The sequence below is a fragment of the Paroedura picta genome, chromosome 9, assembly GCF_049243985.1.
Source record: "Paroedura picta isolate Pp20150507F chromosome 9, Ppicta_v3.0, whole genome shotgun sequence".
NCBI classification, from domain to species: domain Eukaryota; kingdom Metazoa; phylum Chordata; class Lepidosauria; order Squamata; family Gekkonidae; genus Paroedura; species Paroedura picta.
The window spans coordinates 23,102,605-23,130,425 of NC_135377.1; the positions used below are offsets into that span (position 1 = coordinate 23,102,605).

A 27,821-nucleotide genomic window follows, 5' to 3' on the forward strand; every position below is an offset into this window, starting at 1 on the left:
ACCAGATTTGTTACCCTACATCGGGTCAAGATATACTCACAGCAATGACTGCTCCTAATCTTTCCCCAAGTCTAAAAAAACACCCAATTTTCATGCTTTCATTTATTCATCTCCTATATTTATTTAGACATGTTTCTGCCTCCTTTCTGAAGAACCTGCTTGAGGCAACTTACAAAGTAAAGCAAAAGAAACCATCAATCATAAAAAGCATTAACCATTAAAACCCCAGCATGAAAACCAGCAAGAGCATAATATTAGCATAAAATGGCTTCTCATAAAACTGTTCTCAGGCTAGATGCAGACTGTAAAAAAGATTTTGCATAGACACCCATCTGTCCCTTTCCTCAAACTAGGCAGGAAACTCTTGCTCTGTGACACTGCTGCTCAATGCTCACTGACTTGGCAGGAACCTCCCACTGAACCCAGGGGAATTTAGGTATGGTTTCGGAGAGGACTAGGTTTTATTTCTTACTAAAATACATGATATAGATGATTTACCTGTGTGTGTATGCTCAGTAGGATGTTGCAGTCATCATAATTTTTGCCATCTCTTAGGCATGGTTTACTTTGCCTCTGTAGACAGCCAATTATTTTCTTAAAAACCTTAGACTTTAGAAGGACTTCCCATTGTAAATTGATGATCTGACATATCATGGGATAAAAACATCAGAGGAGGAAAAAGCCAGACCTGTACATAATTATCTCCTTTATAAAACCAAAAGAACCTACATACTTTGCACAGTTAGTTCTGGAGAACGTGTAATATTTTCATGCCAATCTTGAGAAAGCATATCTAGGATTCTGGGAGCCTGTTAAAGAAAAAGAAACGAGGGAGCAGACAGGGATTTTGGAAAATGAGAAATAATGGTTCTACTGAAACTCCCACTCAGATATCTATTCATACTGGATCCCCCCCTTTTTTTTTTGTTTTGGGTAAGAAGATGAGGTCCATTATAAAGCTTTTTCTAAAAGTCAAAGTCATTCTGAGGACCGCATAACGAGTACAATTCTCAAAATATTATAAACTTTATTTATCAACAGTATTTGTACCCTCCCCCGATTGTGTATACGGAGCATTCTTTCAAGTTTTGGTCCCAATAGTTAAATAGTGAGGCATCTGAGGCTGACATTTTCAAGGCCATCTAGCTGACCTTTACACCTGAGTGTGAATTTGAACTCAGGACTCCCTGGTTCAAATGTGCCATTCCCATCCACTGTAGCACAGTAACTGCCTATTAGAGTTGTATCATGAAGTGGCAGAAGCACATGTTTCGCTGTGCAAAAATGCATTTATTATGTACTCTTTGCTCACCAGTGCTTAATAAAATATACATAAAGATTATGAGTTCAGACATAACCCAACAAGGTCACATCAAGGCCTATCAGCACTTGGATAAAAGATGCTAATGATTTCTGATTCAGCTTGCATAAACTAGTCCGAATCAATGGCTTTAGGCTAGTTTCGAAAATTCCCCCAGTGAAAGTAATCCAGCTTGGACAGAATTATTAAAACATGGGGTGGAGCCAAAGCTATCCATATGTTGAATGCCATAACCAGGGTAGACCTGTCATGGCTATTCAAGCTGGGAAGGCAGGCGAAAAGAAATTGGCCTGAAAGGACAACATGTATCCCGCCATGAAGAAATGAGGACAGAGGGCTGTGGGCGAAGCATTGTCCAGTGACTGACATTTGTGCTGATAGGAGACAACAGTGGGAGTGCAGCCATGTCTCGGCAAACTTGATTAGGGTGGATGGGACCCTTCAATCCAGACGTTAAAAAACCTCACCATAATGCAAAGCATTCTCTTTTGATATGTTTAATAAAAACACAGAGATACTCATGTGAGCAGATGACTAATGTATCTACGGGACGCTACAGCCATGGAGCAATATGAAAAACAACGATGACTCAATCCAGAGTCATACATGTGCAATAAACATTAGCATTTTCAAATTCAGTAGATTAGTCAGATACAAAGCATGCTTTGGGTCCCTTGTACTCACCTTAATAAAGCCCATGATTTGTAGAAAGCTCGGTGCGACATTTTTGAAAGATGTCTGACAAGAATAACAGATTTTCCTTCCACAATGAATGTATGCAGTTGAACACATTTCGGATCCATCTTCTTGTATCTATTAAATTAATAAGATGTTTGAAAGGATGCAGGTTTTGATTTAATTATGAAAAATTAATTACCCAGATTGGTTTGAACACCCTTTGACAGACTTTCCTGCGTTAGGTGATACAAGTGCAGAAACGCAGAAGACGGGCTGTTGATGTTTTGATTTACTAAACTCCCAGACTTGCATGCATCTTAGTTAATATCATTAAGATCGCCCACAAAAATATATTCCGTAAGTCCATAAGGCCATTTCATTTTATTCATGTCCATGGTATATCGAGCTGCCTCAGTTTCTCGTCTACAATTGAAATGATCCACTTGCTAATAGCAAACCATGTTGCAGAATATGTCAGCTCATGAACAGGAATGGAAAGATTACCTATCCATAGGTAATTCCACAGGAGTAATAGAAAACAGGCATACTGTTAGGATAGGTAAAGGTAAAGGTATCCCCTGTGCAAGCACCGGGTCATGTCTGCCCCTTGGGGTGACGCCCTCTAGCGTTTTCATGGCAGACTCAATACGGGGTGGTTTGCCAGTGCCTTCCCCAGTCATTACCGTTTACCCCCCAGCAAGCTGGGTACTCATTTTACCGACCTCGGAAGAATGGAAGGTTGAGTCAACCTTGAGCCGGCTGCTGGGATTGAACTCCCAGCCTCATGGGCAGACAGCTTCAGGCAGCATGCCACTGCCTTACCACTCTGCGCCACAAGAGGCTCTACTGTTAGGATAGCAGATGACAATTACAATGTATTATAAAGGTTGTTATCTGTGACTCCTTTTTACAATAAAGGTGATCAAGAATAATGAAGGCTCTGTGGGGATCACTGATATGCAGGGAATGCAAGAAGTGGAGATGGGCACAATGCCTGCTGCCCTGCCCTGCCCCTAATATCCATTGATTAGGCATCCTCATGCAGTTGGACTCTACTGAAGTCCGCATCAATATATGTAAAATCGGATAATAAAGCAGGGTCAGTTATCCTAATCCCCTTTTGCATGTACTAATTATCTCAAAATTTCATCCATCTGACCAGGGCTAATATCATAACTAAATTCATTTATTAGGGCAGCCAGTGACCTAGAATGATAGACAGCCCCTCTTGTAATTAAACAGTGGGTTGGAGTCAGTGATAGATTTCTGTGAAGAAACAGGATTTGTATCCATGAAGCAGGACTCCCCCCCTTCAGTTCTTGGAGACTCAAAAGGACATCAGTGGGAGTTAGAAGTCTCCAGCAGGAAGGAGAAATCTGAAAAGCACTTCCCCCCCCTCCACCTGTGTAAATCCTCTGTGGGATACAAGCCATTAACTAGCACAATTTTATCTCCAATGCACAATACCAGATTGATTTTTAAAATGTTTCAGAGTACATTTTCATCGGGTTTAATATAGTCCACTTTAGATCAGGGTTTACGGATAATCCATGACCAGAAAACGAACAAAGAACTAACATTTTTGTTATGTGAATGTCTCCAGGTCAACACTGCAGTCGTAAGCAGAGTTGTGCCCTTGAGGTCAACTGAACACTTGAACTCCGCTTAGGATGGCAATTACAGTAGGGAAGCAGAACATCTCAGCACCATTTAATTAAAAGGCAGGGTCTTCTTCTCACTAGCCTGGCTGCTGTAGGCTTTATTGGTAATATTTTGAATGGAATACAAACATGTATAACTGAGCTGACCAGCCAGGAAGGGGCATTAGACGAGAGGCTTGCTTTGCTTTACCTTGTCTTTTAGCTGGCCTAAGTGGTCAGAATGATTGTCTGTTGTTGAGAACGGATTTATATAAAGGCACTCGCATCTCTTTGCTGTCTCTTGTTCTGTTCATTCCATATTGCTAAGTGAAAGACATTACTGAGAAGAAATTCACTGAGATGAAAATAGCATTTGGTGGATGGGGGAGCAGGGAGGGGGCAGCTATTTCGCAGACTTCAAAGCAGATAAAAGTATTCAGTAAAGTTTTATCTTTATTTTATAAGCACATCCAGGAGACTGAAAAAAAAAATGAAGCAGTGGTCAAAAGGCATTCTGGTTTAATGTTTTTCTCCAAGATGTACATAGCAGAAAAAATACTTTATTGAAGCTTACAGTAAAAACTTGATTCCCGTAGCATTTTTATAAGAATCCTTTCAATTTTTTTTTACATAAGTCCATTATGGTGGCTTCAAAATATTTATGGTATTCAGTTTTTTTTAAATTGTAGGCTAATGATATAGGCTTAATTCAGACAACGCATTAGACCAAAGCTTGTAAAAGCTGTACTTTTGAACCTCAACTATGATTTGAGACAGACCATGATTGCAGGCTGTTTTGCATGCTTTCATTTTCTCCTCTTTGTGTGCAGATTTGAAGACAATCACATACACACACCCCTTCCATTAAAGGTTTATTTCAAATATCCACAGATTCAATTTGGATAGGGGCCACATGAGAATAGGAGAGTGGATTTAACCCTTCAACCCACCCATGTTGTTGGGCTAATTGAAACTGAACTGACAATTTTTAGCATTTCCAATGGAGGAAAGATACATCTTTTTAAAAACATGGCCCATGATCTTCGTCACATCTGTCGGTGCACTCAGCACTCAACTTCATATGTTTATACCAGGCAGAGCAAAGGAAAACTTAGCAGTAAGAAAAACTGCTGCTAAGCACATGTCGCCTAGGCGTGCTTCCTTTTATTTGTTTATTGATTGATTCAATACATTGGGTTCCCTCCTTTTTCACAATTAGGGTCTGTCAATTTGGACATCATGCCAAACTGTGGCTGTGCATTCTTAAATGTAGTTTTGGTATGAGAATGGAGCCATAGGAATCCATAATGAAATGGAAACCTTTCTGGAATTTTTAGAACGCGATATTAACATTAACAAATAAGCTCGAATTCTTTTTCTTCCCTGGACATTGTATAAGAACGTACATTTGGTCAAAATATAATTTAGCCCTGTCATTTTAGAGGGAAAATTCTTCTGTAACAGAACTCTCTATTCAGAGATGAGAACCTTGCCTGGACTGAATAGAAAAGGGTTTAAGTGGTTGTGTGAACTGGCCCTTCATTATGGTGAATTGGCCCTTAATTACTGAGATGGTGATGACAATAATTTTTTTTATCAAGAATATAATTCCAAGTCCACAGTGGAGAAGTGCTTGGTGATTTATTTCAATTTTTGCTCCTGCAGAGACTTCATTTAGGTTGGATATAGAAGGGAGGGAAGTGCTGATTATAAGATAATGAATTTCAGGAAGAAACGTGTTGTTCATTCTTGGGTTTTATTGATCAAGTGCTTGTTGTTTACAATTAATAACAATCTGAACTTGGTCTTTGTCCAGGAGATGTAATCCTAGCTTGCTGTTTTTCAGCTCCACAGTGATACACTTAACATCCCTGTGATCCACTGCACAATCTGGAATTCTGAGAACAATTCTAAGCCTCCTTGAACAAAGTGGGACTTACTACTGAATAGTCCCACTGAAGATTGCTCTCCAAACCTCAGTGTCTTGAGCCCGAGTGAGAAAAGTGGGTTGTAAACAAGGTAAATACATGAATAATAGCCCTACTTGTCTGACTGGAAATGTTTGGAGCTTCTGATTCCAGTAAGATAAAAATCTCCCCAGTATACTTTGAGCATCATCTTTCCTCCTCCGCATTTTGTTCCACTTCTCCCTCATGTTCCATAACTTTTCAAAAATATGTTGATGTTATGGATTATTAAAAAAAAAAATCACAAGAGGCTTTCCTGCTACTCCTTAGTAAGGATTCTGAGGCACTTCCGCATTCAATAAAAACAAAAGAAAGATAAAAATGTCTACTGCTCTTAGTAACAATAACCAGAATTTGTCACAACCAAATCCTGTGGCACCTTAAAGACTCTTTATATGATGAAATGGGCTATGGCTTCTGACATTTTATGCCACAGTATATTTTCAGTGGTTAGGTAACAGAAGACTCTACATGACCATCTTTCCCCTTTGCCAAATAGTTACTTTTCTACATTCAACAACATGCTGAATCACAACAAAGGATCTCCAGGACATTGTGCCATCGAAATAATTTACCTCCCTTTACCCCATGTCCCACTGGGGCTGGTTCTGTGTCATGACCTTACTCCTTTCCATTGTTCACTGATTCCAGCAGAGATACTCCCTGTGGCATTTTGGAAGAAGTGAGCCAATTTGTGGTATTACTTCATGGTTCTATAACATGGAGGGGCTGTGGTTTATTGGCAGTTCAAGGCTCTATCTTCAGCATTTCCAGTTTAAAAGATCAGATGGTAAATGATGTGAAAGACCCCTGCCTGGAACCCTGAAGAGCTTTTGCCAGTCTGAGTAGACAATATTGGCCATTAAAGAGCAATAGTCTGATTCAGTATAAGGCAGCTTCATATGTATTCATTTCTAATCCCCACATGGCAATGAGAGCCAGTTTGGTGTAGTGGTTAGGAGTGCAGACTTCTAATCTGAAGAGCCGGGTTTGATTCTACACTCCCCCACATGCAGCCAGCTGGGTGACTTTGGAGTCACCACAGCACTGATAAAGCTGTTCTGACTGATATCAGGGCTCTCTCAGACTCACCTCCCTCACAGGGTGTCTGTTGTGGGGAGAGGAAAGGGAAGGCGACTGTAAGCCGCTTTGAGACTCCTTTGGATAGAGAAAAGCGGCATATAAGAACCAACTCTTCTTCTTCTAAATCCTCTATTGCACCCAATAGCCAGGAAGGAATTTGTGCCCTCTGCCTAGGGATGCCAGATTCTATTATAGCTCATCTCCAGACTAAAGAGATCAGTTCCCCTGGAGAAAATGGTAGCTTTGGAGAACAGAGTAGACTTCATAGCATGCTCCATTGAGGTCTCTCTCCACCCTAAATCTCACCTACTCCAGACTCCTGTCTCCAGGTATTACCCAACCCAACCCAACCCAGCTGGCACCCTACCTCTGTCCCACAAAGAAGACTCTAAGCTGACACTCCCAAATAGAAAACTTCCTCTCAGCAATCACATACTGAGGAATGAAATTACTTTTTAGTGGGATGAATAGGCTGATGTGTGATGATGACCGCTGTGTTTCAGATGTTCCCCCGTGTGGGAACAGGAAGAGGTGGGGCAACTTGCCCCAGCTCAAACTTCAGCCTGCAACCCAGCACAAAGACTCCAGATTGGAAATGGTCTCCCCGAGTCTACTATGGTGATACAGCCACCATTTTAGGAATGAATTTCCCTCTTTCCCTCAGTGACTGTGGCATGAGAGTAGGAAGAGTTTCTGTTCTCCATTGTGCCATTTTCAGGAGCCCAGCTCCCCAGCATTGGGGCTCTTGAAAAAGTCACACGGGCAGGGGGAACAGGCCTCTACCCTGCTGGGAACCCCAAATTTAGCAAAAACTGCAGGCTTGCATTGCAAATACTGAAATGTCTGGGTAGGATTGCCTCAGTCACCGAGAAATGAAGCAAACAAAATATGTGTATTTTTGTGTAAATGAATATATTTGGGCCTGTGGATTAGCATTTCCACCTATCTGTTGTATGAATCCTTATTCTTTCGCTCATCCAGAAGTCCCTGCCACAGGGCACAGTGATGAAAGAGAAATGGCCACCTCACGAGATCATCCTTGGTTTTGTAAAGGTGTCAGACACGGAAGTATATTTGAGCTATCTGAATAGCTATTTTCTCCACTTCAGAAAAGTACATTTCCCTCAGTATCATGTAGAATGAAATCATACTCTATCGGCAATGTGCCATTGGTAGCATGGTGATTTCTTGAAAACATTTGGCTCTGAGAAAGGAATGCAACAGCCTCATGCCCATTGTCTTGAGCTTAATACACAGTTTGTAATAGAAGTGTTATGAAAATTAGCTTGCGTGCTTCTGGCGGCCACTCTTCTGTCATAAATAACACCGCTGTTTAGATTACACACATATATGCCCAACCCCCAAACTCCTCCAAAAAAGATCTAATGCTCAGTAAGCTGTGTTTTAATTAGAAAAGTGTGAACTAATGAGCATCTAAATCCATCCAATAGCCTGTTTTTGGTATTAACTTAGAAATTGTAGGGTTTTATGAATTCATGTCAGACCCTTAGGGGTACATTTTCAAAGTGCTGCACAGAATTTTAGCCATGCAAATCCCATTAAAGACAGCAGGAGATGTGTGGCTAAAACCCATGCAATGCTTTAGAAATGATGTACCCCTTAATGTTATCTGAATAGGGGTTTGGCCTGTACATTTCTTGGCTTTAATTTTTCTTTTTTTCCTGAAAAAAACAAAACAAAACAAGATGTAGCTGCCTTTTGAAGAATAGAAAATAATATAATTTGGAAATATGAAAACCCTCCTGGGAGTGTAACTGCTGGGCTGCAATTATAACGGTGTGGCAAATCTAGATTTCCCCCCCTTAAAATATAACAGGAAAAACAATGTTGCAAATGTACAGAAAGTTCAACTAAAAGATGCAAATAAAGACAATAGTTGGCATGTGTGAAATAGACTGGATGAAATTAAGAAATGAAAATTCCATACAAATGAATCTCATAGTTCTGGCACCCTGGCATCCTGGTCAGAAAGTTCTTGGCTGTTCTCAAAGCTGCCATTGACAATAAAGTCATTATTTATATAAACGAATGATACGCATTTCTTCAATACCCACATAATTGTATTCATTAATAGTTGCTGTTATTGTCATTTCACCATCAAATTGCCAGGTGCTGCAGGGAAAGGCACAAAGGATGGTTAGGGAAGTGGGTAAGGCTTAGGCCTACTTTCAATAAGGAAGCAGGATTATGCTAAAGACTTTATGAAAAAAGATGAAGATCTGAAAGAAGTGAGAGGTGGTATCATGGAAGTCTTTCAGGAGGGACCATAAGGTCAACCAGGGGGAAAGGGCCAAGTCTTGATTGGGAAATACTTGGAAATTTTGGAGGTGGAGCCTAAGAAAGACGGTGTTTGGGGAGGGGAGGGATTTTAGCGGGGCATAATACTACAGAGCGTCTTCCAAAGCAGCCATTTTCTCCAGGTGAACTGAACTCTGAGATCTGGAGATCGGTTGTAATTCTAGGAGATCTCCAGCTACCACCTGGAGATTGGCAACCCTAGTCAAAATATTTCAGGGGCAGGAAAATTTTGGACATTTGAAAGCGGTGAAATGGAGAAGTGAAGGTCATTGATGAGGATGAATCAGGATAAGAGAGTTAGAGAAAACGAGGCCAAAGGAAACAGAAGGTTTGAAAAGAAGGTCAAGAAGTTTATGCAGTGAGGAAGCTTACAGAAGTCTTTTGCACCAAATTGACCCAAATCCTCAAATTGTCTCTGCCGTCATGCTCCAGTGTGACAGTTTCACTCCTGGGTATGGTAGCCAGTCTCCAGGTGGTGGCTGGAGATCTTTAGGATTTGGGGAGGAGTGGGACCTCATTGGGTAAAATCCCATAGAGACCATCCTACAAAGCAGCCATTTCCTTCAGGAAACAGATCATTGCTTGGAAATGAGTTCTAGTTCCAGGACTTCTCTAGGACCCCCCTGGAGGTTGCCAACTCTAAACTCCACCAATTAGCCTTGAGCCTTGAAATGGGAAGGCAGTTTGTGAGTTGTAACACAGAGGCCCATATTCATGACAACTCCAGACTGAATGTTTGGCCTGCTCATCTATGAAGACATAGGGGCTTTTCACACGCCTTCAAAATCGCACAATTGTTGCCAATTGAAAACGCTACTGATTTGCCATTATGCACAACGTCGTCGACAATCTGCCACACACCTGAAACCGATCCGCAAAAAGCGCTTCCTTGTAGCGCTTTCAGGGAAATCCCCCAAAGTGGATTCACCCTCCGGAAAGCGCTACACTCCTGCAACCCTGCACGGGCTCAACCCACCAGCGAGCCTCTGTTTAGAGGCTTCCCCGGCTTCAGTCCCTTCCCAGAGCTGTTTAGTCACTAAGCACAAACAACAGAGAAGCCCGTTTGCTGATGTATTTTCCCTTTATTTTTTACACTGTTTTCGGCCGAAAATCGGGCCCGTGAGGGGGGGGATTTTTTTTTTCACTCAGGGGGAGCGTGGCAATGATGAAACGACAGCTCAAACACACCTGCCAGCTGGATGGGTCTCTCCGTTGCAATGAATCAACACAGATTCGTTGCAACGGGTGTGTTAAAAAAAAACCTTTCTTAAAGGGAAAGGGGCTGTTTGGGAGCACGCTAACGGCTGCCCATTGGCTGCTTGATGGCCAGGGGCGGGACGAGCTCGGCAATAGCGCTTCCTTTCTAGCGATTTTTGCTGAGACCGGAAGCCTGTGGGAAACGCTCCAAAACGCAACTGGATTCCACTACAAAGGCAGGTATGCATAATGACGAATTCCACTATTTTAAATGGTGATTTTTTGTTCAGCAAACAATTTGCTATAAGGATCCCGGTGCGGAAAGCCCCATAGAGCTGGGTATAATAATTTCCTTTCTAACATCCAGTAACTGGATATATTTTCACATTTTCTTATTCAGATGTTAGCTCACTGGCCAATTAGCTCATAGCCCATTCTCTAGTTCCAATCAGGGAGTTGATTTTCTGATGACCTGTTTATCTCTTAGTTGACTCTTCCATGGCTGCAACACTATGGTCCTTCCTTGCATTATAGTGCGCAAAAAATGGCTTTTCACATGTGCACGTCCTTGCACAGCCAGATTGAATTCCATTCCCCCACTGCCCTGGCTGACTCACTACTCCAGCAAGTAGGAAACTGTTTAAGCAGACAGTTAAATCAGGTGCAAATCACATAAGTCAGTCATAAATAAATAAATGCTATGTTTTTAATATCCTGCCAGTCAATGTTCGCCTAAGTAGTCCTTAGCGATACTGATAGCTGCTGATCTGTTTGGACTGGCAGTATTTTTGTGCATGCGCAATTCTGGGAAAAAAAACACCCTTATGTTCAGCAGGCATCTGAGTCATTCCATGCTGAACTAAAAAGAGCTGGTGATTGGCTTACACTGGAGATTGGAGATGCCAAATTCAACTGTAATGGGATACCAATATGGCAATCATAAATCCAAATAGAGTAGTCTCTCTTCAGTTTCAGATGTGTTTTAATTCTTACTTCATATAAGTCTCAAACATTTCTCCTGCTGGTTTTGTCAAGGGACAAATTATTAGTGTTTCAGACAAACTTCATATAAGCAAATAATTGTCTCTTGGACAGAGTATAAGGTCATATTAACCGCAGCTACTCCTAGCTAATGGCGTTCCAGACTGAAGAGAGACGACTCTATTTGGATTTATTATTGCCATATTGGTGTCCCAGTACATCTGTACTATTTCATATTTGTTTCTTCACTGGAACCTACCCCTCCCAGTTCATTCATTTTTAAATTCAACTGTAAAACATGTTCACTGTGAAATTGGTGGCATCCTTTCTTCTTAAGTTAACTGACACTGCAGAAGTCCAACTTTGTGCTGGAGCTCCAAATGGCTCCAGCTCTTGCTGGAGAGAGCCAGTTTGGTGTATTGGGCAGGAGTGTGGACTTCTAATCTGGCATGCCAGGTTCGATTCTGCGCTCCCCCACATGCAACCAGCTGGGTGACCTTGGGCTCGCCATGACACTGATAAACTGTTCTGACCAAGCAGTGATATCAGGGCTCTCTCAGCCTCACCCACCCCACAGGGTGTCTGTTGTGGGGAGAGGAATGGGAAGGCGACTGTAAGCCGCTTTGAGCCTCCTTCGGGTAGGGAAAAGCGGCATATAAGAACCAACTCTTCTTCTTCTTCTTCTTGCTTCCTGCCTTTTCAAGGGCCAGCCTGATTCCTTTTGTGGGCAGTGACCTTTATTAATTTAGGGTCACTTTGACTGTTTCCACACTGGAGGCTCTGCACCAGTTGCAGGCTGGAATTTGAGTTGGGGCAGGTTGCCCTGCCTCTTCCTGCTCCCATATGGGGAGCATTTGGCCCAGTCCACCTCTGCCCCGGATTTGTGCTCCCACTTGGGAGCTGGGGCTGCAAAATTCCCAGTGCGTAAATGCTCTGCGTACTTTTCTCATAGAGAAATTAATCACCAAATGTTGGTTTATGTCTCACTTCTGGTGTTGGAGATAATGCAGGAGATGTGTATTTAACACAGTTAGAATAGCATCCTAATTGGTTCAGTTGGAGGCTTCCTGCTCCTTTGAACATACTTCCTACCTGCTTGCCTACAGAACAGACAGAATGAATGAATGCAGAACAACAGTCTAGCCTTTCTCAACTTTTTAACCATTGAGAACCCTGAAACATTATTCAGACTTTGAGAAACCCCAGAAGTGGCACGACTGTGCAGAATATGGCTGAGAAGCATAGCTGTGGACATGCCCACCCAGAGCCCCTTCCCTTCCCACCTTCTACACTCGCCATTTGGGGGGTGGGAGGCAGGTGGGTTAACCTCATATAGGGTCATATCACCCGATAAATCTTTAACAAACTTTAAATATATATAAAAATTAACTCACACCCAGTTGGGAAACCCTTCCAGGGCTGTCAAGAGTGCTGTTTTCATTTTGTGATGTCATTTCCAATTTTTGCTGAAATTGACATTCTATGCTGGCACACTATTAGTATACTCCTCCCCTTCCCTCGCATTCTCCTTGGGGTTGTTGGCAACCCTTGCTGAGTGACATTTAAACACCAGCAGCCTTCAGCCAAGGAAGAAGGGCCTGAGTGTCTCTCCACAGTCAGAATGTGTACTTGTCAACTGGGAAAACTGCTGGAGGTTTGAGGATGGTGCTTTGGGAGGCTGGAATGTGGGGAGGGGAGGGAGCTGAGTGAGAGAATGATCTCCTAGAGTCTGTTGCTTCCAGTAGGGTTGTCTCCACATAGGGAGGAAGAGCTCCTGTAATTACCACATTGATCCCCAAAGTTTCCTGAAGAAAATGGCTTTATACTCCCCACTGAAGTCTGCCCTTCCAAGTTACCCTGTCAGATCTCCTGCACTTTCACAGGCTGGAGCTGGCAACCACATTGTCAAGGGTTGCTGATCATGCAAGCTGGAGGTCAGTAGTAATTCTAGGATTACTCCAGGTCCTGCCTGGAGGTTAGCAACCAGCCTAGAGATACAGAGATTACAGTCGCTTGAGGAGATAAGGTGGACATTATCTGCTTAATGTTGAGAGGGAACATGATTGCCCTCTTTAAGTATTTGAAAGTTTGTCATTTGGAGGAGGGCAGGATGCTGTTCACACTGGCTGCAGAGGAAAGGACACGCAGCAATGGGTTTAAACTACAAGTACAACGATATAGGCTAGATATCAGGAAAAAAATTTCACAGTCAGAGTAGTTCAGCAGTGGAATAGGCTGCCTAAGGAGGTGGTGAACTCCCCCTCACTGGCAGTCTTCAAGCAAAGGTTGGGTACACACTTTTCTTGGATGCTTTAGGATGCTTTGGGCTGATCCTGCGTTGAGCAGGGGGTTGGACTAGATGGCCTGTATGGCCCCTTCCAACTCTATGATTCTATGATTCTACTTCTTTTCCCTAGGCCCAGAAGCAAAAAGTGGAAAGATGACAGCTTCTAGCCTCACATCCCTGCCGGCTAGGTCTGGAAACCACCTTTTAGCTACCATTTGTGGTGGTGCTTTAGTGTAGTTCAGGTTAGGAGGACATCATTGGTGCAGGAAATAAGGACCCTTGAGTTTCAAGACTGATGTTACAGAAGGAATAACATTTGAGGTCCAAACACCTTAAGTTTTGCTAGTTCTGGGTTGGGAAATATTTGGAGATTTGGGAGGTGGAGCCTCGGAAGGGCAGGAATTAGGATGGGAGAGACTTCAATGGGCTATATAGCACCATAAAGTCCACCTTTCAAAATGGCCAATTTTTCTAGGCGAGCTGGTCTCTATCATCAGTTGTAATCTCCAGCTACCACCTGGTAGTTGGAAACCCAACATCTATGGCCTAATCAACTGGGTTAAAAAGGTCGTTCCTCTCGTGGGACACATGCACCCCTTTCACTGTGCTCCGTGGAGAAAACTATACCTGTAGAAGTCTGAATTTTGAAAAGGAGCAAGGCATGCATTTATCCTGGGAACAGGGTTGTGGGCACAGTTAAACTCTAGGCCAGGGGTAGTCAAACTGCGGCCCTCCAGATGTCCATGGACTACAATTCCCATGAGCCCCTGCCAGCATTTGCTCTTTGACTACCCCTGCTCTAGGCTCTTCCTTCCTTAGAATTGTGATTCAAAATCCTGAAATCACCAGGGACAGGTCTCTGGAGCTCCTACTACAAGGTGGAGGACTGCTGGGAGAAGAAGCTGCCATTGGGGTGGACGAGCTCACTCCAGTTTGTTCGTTTATTTCATTTATATCCTGCCTTTCTCCCCAGCGGGGACCCAAAGCACGTTGCATTGTTCTCCACCCCTCCATTTCCTCCTCACAACATGTAGGGCAGGTTAGGCTGAGAATATATGAATGACTGAAGGGAGCCCAGCAAACTTCCAGGAATTCACCCCTGGATTTTTTAGCGCCTGATCCTCTAGCCCATTAGTAGTCAACCTGTGGTCCTCCAGAGGTTCATGGAATACAAATCCCATGAGCCCCTGCCAGCGGACGCTGGCAGGGGCTCATGGGAATTGTAGTCCACGAACCTCTGGAGGACCACAGGTTGACTACCCCTGCTCTAGCCCCTACACAACATAGGTAGCCAGTCTTCAGGAAGAAGCAGTGAAGGGTCTTTCCCAACATCCACCACCTGAAATGATTTAGACGTGGATGCCAGGGATTTATTCTAGTACTGCTGATGTTCAGCCTAAGAGACATGGCTCTTCCTTGTGCACGGCCATATCTATGTGCTACGTGGGATTCCAGATTCCGTATATATTTCCATGGGTGAGGTCTCTGTATTACTGCTTTGCATATTAAATTATATCAAGGTATGCTGAGCTGCTAATAAGGCCCGACCTGCCAGATCTGTAAAAGAGTTTAACTGAGCCTCAAGGGGGGGGGGTGAAAACACCCCCTCCCCAAATGCATCCCATTGTTTATTAGCTTCCAGCCTTCATTCTGCCAAACAAGAGCTCCTGCTGATGTATCTATATCTTCACTAGGTGGAGCTGCAGGACGGCGGTTTGAAACCTCAGCCTCAGCTGCTTCCCCCCCATTGTCTGTGAGACAAATTTCCTTTGTTTGACAATTTACAAATCATCAGTGAAAATGACAATGGAAGAAGTTGAGGGAATTAGCCGAGCCATTGGCACACGGAACCTGCCTGCAGATTGCCATTGTGTGAGCACCCATCTTTTTTCCCATTCGCCATCCCGCCAATTACTTTCCTCGATAGCAATAATTTGATCATTTGTGTGTTAAATGATACACTCCCTTCCGATGCTACGGTTGCCACCAGACTTGGCAGTGTTAAACTGCAAATCATTCTCTTCTTAATCAGGAGCTGGATTAAAAACGGAGTCCTCCCCTCCCTCCGCACTCAGCAAGCAGCAGAGGGGGGAAAACCCTGGTCTTTCCCTGGAGAGAGGTGAGGTGCAATGGTGTCATCCCCTGCCCTGCATGTGCATGTTCACCCCCCACTCCAAACATTCCATTGGATGTAATAATTTGTGCATTACCACTTAAAATGAGAGGTTCTCTTTAAGGATTACAATCAATATTGCCTTGCTCGGGCTTGTTTAATCATTCAAAAAGCTCCCGGCCTTATCACTTTTCATTTTCTTCTGACATCCCATGATGGGCTGGCAAAATTCCTGCCCTCTCCCCAACACACCCAGTTTGCAAGACTGTCACAAAATTGCTATCCAAAATAGTTTTGAGATATCTATTTCTAAACCTTCATCCTCAATTCTGCTGTGCAAAATCTGGAAGTGTGTGTATGTGTGCGGAATAAATAAATAAAAGTGTGATTGCTTCGCCTCTCACTCATCTCCCCCTTCCACCGCCATAGTACGTTCTTTTATTTCCCCCCCCCTCCACTCTAATGACATTTGGCAGGCTCAACTGTGTAATGCTTGGCTGGTTTTATTGTTCTCTGCTCCCAGTGGGGAATAGTTGACACTGCTCTCTGTTTTCAATTGATACCCATTTTCAACAATATTGCTTTCTATTAGATTCCTGCACAGTTTGTGCCAGCCAAGCTGAATATGTACCCGGTTGACCTCCAAGCTTTAAATGCAACCAATAGGGCACCATTAGCAAATAAATAAATAAATAAATAAATAAATAAATAAATAAATAAGTGCATTCCCTTTGACGGGTCCTTTTCAATTATGACAGCCAAGCATCTGTTTTCATAAACTTCACAAAGCCTATAGATTAAAGCCCACAGAATGGAATGGCTATCGCCTTATTCATTTACAGGTGGATGATAAGAGAATGAGACCTTTATTTTTGTGTGGAGCAGGAATCTGGTATTGTTGCCAGAGGGAGAAACTACCTGAATTTCACTGTCTCCCATATTTACACAAATCCCATCCATGTACTCTGTACTCCTGATGGATTTCATAACAAATAAAATCTTTGGGGATTCCCTTTCCCAGTGGATTTTTCTTGTGGATTGCGTTGCTGCATGTCATGGCCAAAGGTGACATAGGTGCATGCAAAGGCATCCAGCAAGGAATGGGAGGCTCATACCAGACAAACAAAATGGTTGGAGAAATTGGCTGGGAGGGACTGTGTTTTTTTCTCTTTAACAAACAAAGAGGCAGGTCTGTGACAGAGACTTTGGTCTTTGTCAGAAGGCTTCCAGCAGATGTTCTTAAGTGCAGCTCCCTAGATATTGATGGGTGATTGGTGAACCATTTAGAGAATGGCAAAAGTCAATAGCAATAAGCTCCTTTTAACTGAAATAGAAATGAGGTCATTACCATTGTGTCAGAAACTAGCTTCTTTGCAATTAAAACCTCTGTGGCGGAGAGAGAAGGGGGGAGGAGGGAGAGAGGGGAAAGGAGGAGGAGGAGGAGAAGAGAGACATGCACATCTCAAATGGCATCAGATTTTATAGACAGAAACGTGTTCTGTACTTGGCGCTCCTCGCACTTGAGAAGCTTCTGAAAGCAAGAAGCAGAAACCCTGTGCAGGGCTGTAATAATCCAAGAATCGCTCCTTCCCAATGGTCCCATTTTGGTAACTCCAATGTGTTCTGACTATTTCCAATAAAGACACCCACATCATGACAGTTTATAGTGATTCCTGACAATGCCTAATTTATCTCATGCCCAGCACTTTGAAAAGGTGAACCTAGCATTAGAGTAGTGCTTCTGGAACACATTTTGTCCTGGTTTAAAATCAGGAGGTTGCTTCACCCGACAGACAGACAGACAGACAGACAGACAGACAGACAGACAGACAGACAGACAGACAGACAAATAGCCTGATATAGTGAGTAGGATCTATGAGACTCTAGTTTGATTCTCTACTCTGTCATTTGCTGGGTTACACATTTGCAACCTAACCTATAGCACAGGATTGATGTGAGGATACAGTAGAATTGAAGAGAACAATGTGAGATGGTTTGTGACCCCTTTGTGGAGGAAAGCAAGATATACATGAAGAAAATAAATAATAGTTATATAGATCAAAAATCTTATGTGTCCGTCCGTCCGTCCGTCCGTCCGTCCGTCCTTCCTTCCTTCCTTCCTTCCTTCCTTCCTTCCTTCCTTCCTTCCTTCCTTCCTTCCTTCCTTCCTTCCTCCCTCCCTCCCTCCCTCCCTCCCTCCCATCCATCCATCGTCAGGTCCCAGAATAATGACGACTGCAATTATGGTATAGCTCAATTAATGCCATTGCCAACATTTCCTACCACCCTGCCCTGGCATACCATTGTGACCAAACTTTGTACTTTGTCAACAGCAAAGACGTTTCATGGATTTCCCACGTATTCATTGACTCTATGTATTTAAAACTATAACATCTGAACTAAACTGGTCCCACATGGTAGCCTTTGTAAAATGGTTCTACTAGCATGGTGTTTTTTTTTTGGGGGGGGGGGCTCCTATTGCTTTGATGCAGAAATTATTCCCGTCCTAGCTAGTTCAGGCAAAACAGGAGGGCATGTTAAGTTTTTTTAAAAAGATGAGGGGTTCCAATAGGAACAGTTTATTCTACTCTTGCAGCTTGAAAGCCAGAAATCTGCTCAGTAAACCTTTAGGATGCTTTAGGATGCTTTGGCCTGATCCTGCGTTGAGCAGGGGGTTGGACTAGATGGCCTGCATGGCCCCTTCCAACTCTATGATTCTATGATTCTATGATTCTATTCTATTGAAGCTGATCCTGCATTGAGCAGGGGGTTGGACTAGATGGCCTGCATGGCCCCTTCCAACTCTATGATTCTATGATTCTAACCTTATTGGAAACAGGTTCCAAAAGACTTGACAAAGAAAACATTTCAACAAAAATCACAGGTATCTTGTGGCCTTTCATTATCGTCAGTCATGGATAAGGTAACTACTTTAACCTACCTAAACAAGCATACTATCTTAGACATTTTTGTTTTTAAAAAGAGATTTATAGAGAATAGGTCTAGCAGAGGTCATTAGTTATGATAGCCAAATGGAACCTCCATGTTCAGAGATACTATACCCATGACTATCAGGAACTGGGGACAGACAATATACGAATGCTATGGCCTTCATGCTTTTTTGGGGAGCTTCTCATAGTCAAGACTGCTTGCTTTAAACAGAGTCCTAGAAAAGAACTATATTGGAATCATCCAGCATAGCAATACTTATTGTAGTCCATCATATCTCTTTTTCATAGAATCATAGAATAATAGAGTTGGAAGGGGCCATACAGGCCATCTAGTCCAACCCCCTGCTCAACGCAGGATCAGCCCAAAGCATCCTAAAGCATCCAAGAAAAGTGTGTATCCAACCTTTGCTTGAAGACTGCCAGTGAGGGGGAGCTCACCACCTCCTTAGGCAGCCTATTCCACTGCTGAACTAATCTAACTGTGAAAATATTTTTCCTGGTATCTAGCCTATATTGTTGTACTTGTAGTTTAAACCCTTTACTGTGCGTCCTTTCCTCTGCAGTCAACGGCATCCTGCCCTTCTCCAAGTGACAACCTTTCAAATACTTAAAGAGGGAAATCATGTCCCCTCCCAACCTCCTTTTCTCCAGGCTGAACATTCCCAAGTCCCTCAACCTATCCTGGAAAACTGTAATTTTTTCTGATGGGAAAGTTTTTTTTTATTCTTTACTACTTTGAATAGAACTTCACAAAGCCAGCACCTTTTGTTCCTTTGAAGATTGTACTAGAAGTACCTGTATCTTTAGAGTCACAGACACTTTATGGTGTTGAATGCCCTACTTTTTTTAAAGACAGGAATGACTGCTGTATTGTTTGGAACTAGACAGAATTGTCTTTTTCAACTAGACAAAAACTGAGTATTTTAAAAAGCATGACAATACACATGATGCGCCCGAAATGACATTTGATGTTGAATGGTCTACAACCACAACTTTACCACCAATCCAGAATTCCATTGAGGAGGGGTGTGTTGCAATTTGGACTTCTAGCAAAGCACTCAGAGGGATATTAACCATTGGCTGCTGAGTAGACTCAGCATGGATTTGACTAGGAAGGGGAGGAACAGCATGAGAATTGTGCTTGAAGTTTTGCTGAGAACATGTTCCACTTGACAAATCAACCATCCACAGCCCTCAAATAGATTATCATTCCATGAGCTAGTGAAGGCCAGTGCATACAAGCAGTTTTGAGAGGAAAGCATCTACATGAGAAGACTTTGACAATTTCCACACATCAGTAAAAAAAACATTATGCCAACTGAATGGTAAAATGCTAAACTTTATCACACTTCTCAGCCACTACTCATCTTTTTGCTGCCTCACCTTTGTCTGCCTTCTTTTCACATCTTACCTTCCACATCTTCTGCTGGAAATTGTGGAAGAGAACAACGCACTTTATATGCATCATGCTTCCACCTGTCAATCAATCCAGGCAACCAATCCCCTTTCTCCATGTTTTAAAGGTCCCGCGATGCTCGCTAATTTTTTTAAATCCGTTGAAATGCCTGTGCATAGAATCATAGATGCATAGGGCTTTTTGAATGCCACCCCATATGGGATCACGTCCTTTGATACTCCTGATTTTTTTTTTTTTGCGGGGGGAGAAAACTTTACAGAGGCATGCTTTGTATTACAACTTTGAAAAAATTATTTTATTTCTGGCCTGCATGCTTGTCTGACAATTCCTTGCTCCAGGAAGTTAGCAATTTTCTAAAAGAAACTCCCATCCATGGGAACAAGGGAGAGGGAGGTGGGTGTAAGGGGGGATGAGGCAGGTACCTTAAGTGCGTTTGAGCCTCCATACCTTCCCTCTGCTGGTTGCTCTATGGTAGCTCATGCTAAATAGGTTGGTGAATCCACTTTATGCGATTCCTGAACTCGCATTTTAAAATGGAGGATGTTGCAAGCTGGTTACTGTCCAGACACTGGATGTTGGCAATGTCATATGGAGGGGCCGGAATATAGCGACTTCTTTTGGCAAACATTACACTACATTTAACAGGTGCAGAAATGCCCCCAGTCTAAATATTTATCATATCTGTTCAACGTCCTTTTACCAGATGATTTATCTCATGGTAGTAAAGGAGAGAAGTCACAATTCAGATGCCATTTCTGAAATGGGGAGGTTGGATGAATTGGGGAAGAGAATGCCTCATACAGCTGCACATTTCAGAGATAAATGAAAATTTTGTTGGCATTAGAAATATGAAATTGCTTCATGAATGTGGGTTAAGAAGCACCTTGGTATAGTGGCTGGATTAAGATCAGCGAGATTCAGGCTCAAACCCTTGCTTTGCCATGGCCCAGTGAGTCTGTCTTGGCTTAACCAATATCACAAGGTGGCTGTTGTAAGGGATAAAATGGAGGAAGGAAGAATGACGTTGCCTGGGCCTCTACTGGGGAGAAAAGTGGGGTATATCTAATGAAAGACATGAAAAATGAGTGGTGTGACAGTCATTGACTGGAAAATAGTATCCTATCACTATCAGTTTGAAAGAGACAACTTATGCATTTTGGGCTGAATCTTAAAATGGGTTGTACACTGAGGAAGTAATAAAAGCATGTCTGTAAATCAGAGTAGACTGATCTGAATCACCAAAAATTAAATACCCAAAATTGTACAAGGACAGCACAAATAGCCAGAGAACGGACTGTAATTACCAGAATGGACTATATTAAGGAGGAGGGGGAGATGATGAACAAACTAGAGACATCGAGATGGATCTAGACAATATTGCTTCCCAGTTTTCTTAAATAAACATGAATTGGTTGACAGAGAGGAGAGTGAAATAGATTAGACAGAGACGGTATGATTGAGGATGGTGCATAGGCAGGGGGCAACTTAGGAAGCATTGATCACCATCTCATTAGGCCCGAGAGTGTAGGAAAATGAATGCTAAATGACATGAAGGAAGCCAAGAATGAGATGTAAATCAGAACAGGGTTTCTCCGGAGAATGCTACTGAAAAGAGAAGGATCTAAAGGTAGAAGTGGGAAAAAGGAGGACTAGGAATGCTTAGAGAAAAGAGAAATAGTGCACAATGAATAGAATGGCTGGTAGCTGAATCATGTGCAGAGAGAGAGAGAGAGAGAGAGAGAGAGAGAGAGAGAGAGAGAGAGAGAGAGAGAGAGAGAAACATCTAAATGGCTTTCAAATTCTCTTACTAGGAGCCCAGGGAAGGGGGACCCCTTCTACTTGAGAAGCAATTGAGTGCCAGCCTTCTTGGACAGACTGTTTAACATTATCTGCTTCTTAGTGGATATTTTATCATGTGCCTTGGACAATTACCACTGCTGAGATACAAGCAGGCAGAGGGAAGAATGGGGAGGAAGAATGACAGACCAGGGATCATCAGGATGCGCCCATCCATTTTTAATTAATTGATAGTAATTACATAGCCTAAAATGAAAGAAATAAGTGAAATAAAAACCAACAATACATTCCTCCAGAGTGCCCAGCAATCAGCAATTTCCACCAACTGTAGATGCCCATGTTCTAGAACTGTTTCTTGCCTAGCTGATTGCCCCTTTGTGATGGACTTTCATGTCTGAGGAGTATGATCATATTTCTCCTCAACCCTTTTAGCTTTGGGCTTTGGTTCCTTCAACTTTTCTTCACAGCACTTGTTTTTGAGGCTCCCAGCTATCTTCACTGCCTTCCTCTGAATCCCTTCCAGTTTCTCCACATCTTTAATAAAGTATGGGGCTCAGAACATAACCCAGATGGTCTGACTAGCACAGAATAGAAAGCAACAATTTCTTCTTGTAACTCTATTAGCATGCTTCTGCTAATGTAGCTCATCACATTTGCCTTATTTGCAGCTATGAGCATTTCCTCACTGGAGGCTCTGTGCCAGGCTGCAGGCTGGAGCTTGAACTTGGGAAGGTTGCCTTGCCTCTTCCTGCTCCTGCATTGGGGAGCATTTGGCCTGGTGCACCTCATCTGCCCTGGATTTGTGCTCCTGCATGGGAGCTGAGGCAGCAAAGTTCCCAGTGTGAAAACGGTTGGTGGCACACTGTCAACTCATTCTTATTGACTGCAGTTCTGATATAATACTCAGAGTTGGAAGGGGCCATACAGGCCATCTAGTCCAACCCCCTGCTCAATGCAGGATCAGCCCTAACCATCCTAAAGCATCCAAGAAAAGTGTGTATCCAGCCTTTGCTTGAAGACTGCCAGTGAGGGGGAGCTCACCACCTCCTTAGGCAGCCTATTCCACTGCTGAACTACTCTGACTGTGAAAATTTTTTTCCTGATATCTAGCCTATATCGTTGTACTTGAAGTTTAAACCCATTACTGCGTGTCCTTTCCTCTGCAGCCAATGGGAACAGCATCCTGCCCTCCTCCAAATGACAACCTTTCAAATACTTAAAGAGGGCTATCATGTCCCCTCTCAACCTCCTTTTCTCCAGGCTGAACATTCCCAAGTCCCTCAACCTATCTTCATAGGGATTGGTCCCTTGGCCCCAGATCATCTTCATCTCTCTCCTCTGTACCCTTTCAATTTTATCTACATCCTTTCTATGTAAACCACCCTGAGCCATATGGAAGGGCGGTAGAGAAATAAAATAAAATAAATAAAATAAAATGGACACCAGCCAGAACATTGCACGGCTGAGGGAGGCGGTGTGGGATTGGGGATTGTGGCAACAGCGGAACCATGGGATTTTCAAGAGTCTGGCTCGACTGAATGGCTGACAACAGCAACCACAACATAGAAAAATGACTCCTGCAAGTCAAATGTAATGAAGCGTCCCTACCAAACGCAAGAGCAGCCTTTGCAAGCGCTCTAGATCAAGAGGCCTGTTATGAGACAGACAAATTTTCAATCTCAACTACACACCGAGACTCTCTGAAGTGAACATTATTGAGCATGGAGGGGAAAGGGAAGCCAGAAAATATGTAAACACACCAGCAACATCAAGCAGCCAGACCCCAGATGTTGCCCAAATAGTAATCTCCAGAAGTTGCAGGGAAACCTGAGCTCTAATTGGCTGCTGCCTCTTCTAGGGCCAGGAGGACAAATCATGCACCCCCCCAAGAAATATCACCCTTAATACTACCATTTGTCTTGGTCCTGCACAGTGCATTAATCATAGTTCCCCTTATACTATGTAATACTGGTGATCGCGTCTAGATCCCACATTCTGGGTGAGATGAAGGATTATCTCTGATTAAATGATATGTGCAGTTCACTGTGATGCAGCACGTTTGCACAGCTGATGAAAACCCCCTCGCTAAATTCCACTTTTGCTTCTTTGGGGGTTGGACTCATGCCATAAGAAGGCTTTGACAATTCACATCATTTTAATTATATTTTGCACTCTTTTTTTTTCTAGTTTTGCTAAAGTTACGTGGTTGTGTGTATGAAAAGAGGCTGTAAATTTACGACTGCCACTGCTCTGGGAACCCCTTGAAATGAATTCTCTGCCTCAAGGGTCCTTTTAACCTGGATACATCAATGTAAAGAAAATAAATGGGACGCTGTTAAGGGAAAGAACAACCAAGAAGTTAAAGGGAAAGTTAAAAAAAAAAAAAGGAAAGGAAAGGAAAAAAGAAAAAGAAAAGTGAGCCTATGTTTGAAAAAGGGAACAAAATATACTAATCAGATGACAAAGAATGAAGCAGGTGAATTCCTCAGGGGTTGGAAGCCAAATGATACACACGTGCACAGATTTGTGCGAGGTGTTAAATAGAGTGCACAATGCATGTACGTTTTATATTCATCTGTCGCCTTTGAAAGGTGATGGAGATTGATGCACTGTTAAGGCCTTTCATTTCCATGAGCAATACCTGCAAATATTTTCCTCTTATGCTGTTTGGCCTTTCATTATTTATGGCATACAGAAAATGTCTAGCAGTCTTGAGTCACCTGGATGTACAGAGGAGAAGACAGTGCAAATTAGAATCATAGAGTTGGAAGGGGCCATACAGGCCATCTAGTCCAACCCCCTGCTCAACACAGGATCAGCCCAAAGCATCCTAAAGCAATTAAAAAGATGATCTTTCTTTGGGTGCCATGGACAAACCAAAAAATGCTTGCAAAGAGCCGTGTGATTCTTCTAGAGCCAGTGGGGTGTGGGTTTAAAAAGCTGGCTCTGGCTACATTTCAAGTCACCCCCCCCCCCGCCTATTGTTGTTCCCTTGTCCACAAAACAGAGGAGATGAAACAACCTTGTTTCCGCAGGCCCGGGATCATTCACCCTCCATGATGTCTTAATCTCTGGCCTTCCTTAATCGAATCCTAACTGTGTGGAATCATGGCTGTTACAGGTTGCGAGGTGGATTACAACACGTGAGATATCTGGAGCCATTTCAATCAGGTCTTCAATTAAGTTGCAAGCCCTGTGTTTGAAATAAAAAAGGCTCCAGCCTAGAAGCCGTGCCTTATGCTTTTATTACAGTGTGACAGAAGAGCCTGTTGTTTAAAAACGTACCTAGAGGGATGATGATGACGCTCTGATTCTGGTCCTTCCGTCCCCGCTGTGTCTGTCTACATGGTGCTTTAGTGGCAGTTCGATATTCCATTTCGGACTCCGAAGACAGATGATGCTTTCAGGATTGCTTCAGCTAAGAGAGGCCATAAATACCCATGATTTACAGGTGTTAACATGAAAGCTATATAAATACTTTTGTAGAAAAGCATCCCAAATATGCAGCAGGCTGGGAGATATTATCAGTGTTTGGGGTGAAAGAGTCAAGACAAGGAGATGCACGAGCACAGGCATGATAGAGGAGAAGCGGTTGCCAATGGGCTCCCTCTCGAGCCTGTACTTCAGGCTGTAAAATCCATGCTTCCTGATGGGGAGCATGATGCAACTGGATGAATGGTACATGTATTCACCGCTTTTCTTCCCAAAAGTACCCAAAGCAGATTGCAGCTTTAATACATACAAGGAAAACACAACACGGGGGGGGGGGGGGGGGAACCATACTAACTTAACCAGGCTTCGTTTCTTGATGGCTGTGGAAGGAATTCATGAATGGGTGGACATTCTTTTTTATGTATGTTTTAAAGTTGTTAAACATTTATTGGGTGATATGGCCATGTACGGTTATGTTGACCTCCCCACCCCCAAATGGCCAATGATAGACCCGGAGGGCATGGGAAGGGGGAGGGCTTTGACTGGGCATGTACACAGCTCTGCTTCCCAACCATATTCTGCATGATTGCTCCACGTTTGGGGTCTTTTGAAGCCTGAAAAATGTTTCAAGAGTTTCTCAGTGGTAAAAAGGTTGACAAAGGCTGAACTAAACTAAACACAAACTGTAATCCAGTTTCATCCAGAGTATACCTTGGCCATGTTGTTTAGTTTAGTTTATGATATTGTCTTCTTGCTTTTGGTTTTATGGATTTTTTAGATTGAGCATGCTATTTTGGGGGGGTGCGAATTCTTGAAGATTTGGAGGCGGAGTCTACAGATAGGGAAGTTTAGGGAGGCGAGAGACTTCTGTGGGGTATCATGCTATAGAATCCAGTCTCCAAAGCCACCACTTTTCCCCAGGGGAACCGATCTCTGTAGCCCAGAGGGTATCATTTGCAATTTTGAGGGTTCCATCTGCACCCTGATGGCATAGTTTAGGCACATAGTTCAGGTGTTATATGGATCATCCACTAAGTTTATTATACTGGTTTATTGAATGTGCAAATAACATTGAAAAATGTGTACATTTTCAAAGAAAAATGCAAGAACACAGAAAAACAAGAACTTTTCAGCTTCAAACAACAGAGATGAGAAATTCTAAACCACTCTAAAAGAGGGGCGGTTAATTTTGCAAACATTTTCTTGCAAAAAAAAAAAAGAATACCCTGGTCCGCCTTGTTGCATGGCAAAGCACCGTGAAGCCGACTGCGGCATTCTTTGCCCCCTCTGGGCCACCATAGGGCATGGAGGAGCCAGGCCTGCAATGCCCAGCTCTTCCCTGTCCACACGGGCCTGCTGCGGGACAGGTCCTGTTTGCCCCTGCAGCAGCTAAGGGAAGGAGGATTCATCCATGTTCCCTTAGCCCAGGGCAACTGAGGGCCTGATCCGCAGCAGGCCTGGATGGGGCCTGCCCAGCGGCTGCATCATGTGGAAACGGGCATCTGACCCGCTTCCATATGACCACCCTTTCGGCCTTTTCCACCTGTGCGGAATAGGCCTTAGAGATACATTTTCCAGTGGAGAATATGATGCTGCTTTATGCCATCAGATTTATGCCTTATGCTTTTATGCCTTATACATTCCTTATGCAACAGTACTTATACTTTCAGTCACTCTCTCTGTGTTATTTGGTCTTGTAAAAACATTCACACTATTGCACAGATATCCACAACAAGACTGAGACATCAGTGGAAATAAAAGCAGCAATTTCCCAGGATCCTCATTTTAGTTTAATCTGCTTTTTTAAAAAGGAAAGGAAATGTTAAAATGGCTGATTTTGCAATTTCAAAACAAGGGTGTCATAAAGGCACTCTGTAGGATCTTTAATGTCATGCAAATCTCCCGACAGTTGGCTGAATAAAAAGCACCAGTACTCAGGGGGGAAAAAAGAATACTCATTTTTGAACTTTTGGAAAGTGCATTGTTGAGCAGCCCCCCCCCCCCGAATGCCATTACCTGCAAAGAATCCTCTCTTCAAATTGGTTTTTCTAAATACACCCGGATTGACCGGGGCTCTAGAGTGGAAGAGAAATAAGTTCATTGTTTACCTATGCTTATTTCACTGGTACATTTATGGGCAATGATTGGTTTATTTGATTTTTATCCGGGAGATCAAGGCAGCAGACATGCTCCCCCTTCTATTTTATTTTCACAACAAACCACTGAGGTAGATCAGGCCAGCGAGCTTCATGTCCGAAAGATGTCTTGAACCCAGGTTTCTTCCATATTGGTCTGACAGTTGAACCACAGAAAGACACACACACAAACATACATATACACAACACAGCTGTATGAATGGGCTCTCAGTGACGACATCGCGCACACAATGGAATTATGAGATGACTGAAAGCAAATTTTACTTTAGCCACTTTCATAACAACCTTTCTTTTAATTGTATCTGGGCCTCTCCAACTCCTGTATATTGTTCCTCCAATATCTTGTGCAGCAACCCCGTGTCCTTACTGGATTAAATTGTTCCGTGCTCTGCCTTCGTCATCGCCATATCTCTGTCCTTCATCACTCGTCTCCTTTTGAAAGGCCTGTCATTCCCCGAATTCTCCTTTGTATACCTTTTGAT

General features: G+C 43.0%; 1 long non-coding RNA gene across 1 annotated transcript; it reads right to left on the reverse strand.

The window, feature by feature from the left end:
* Window positions 1-595: 595 nt before the first annotated feature.
* On the reverse strand, window positions 596-27,821 carry LOC143844318 (uncharacterized). The gene is made up of 4 exons (XR_013233949.1): window positions 27,707-27,821; window positions 25,037-25,169; window positions 2,006-2,134; window positions 596-809 (listed from the first exon to the last, which is right to left on the reverse strand). It is a non-coding gene; the product is annotated as an uncharacterized LOC143844318 (long non-coding RNA).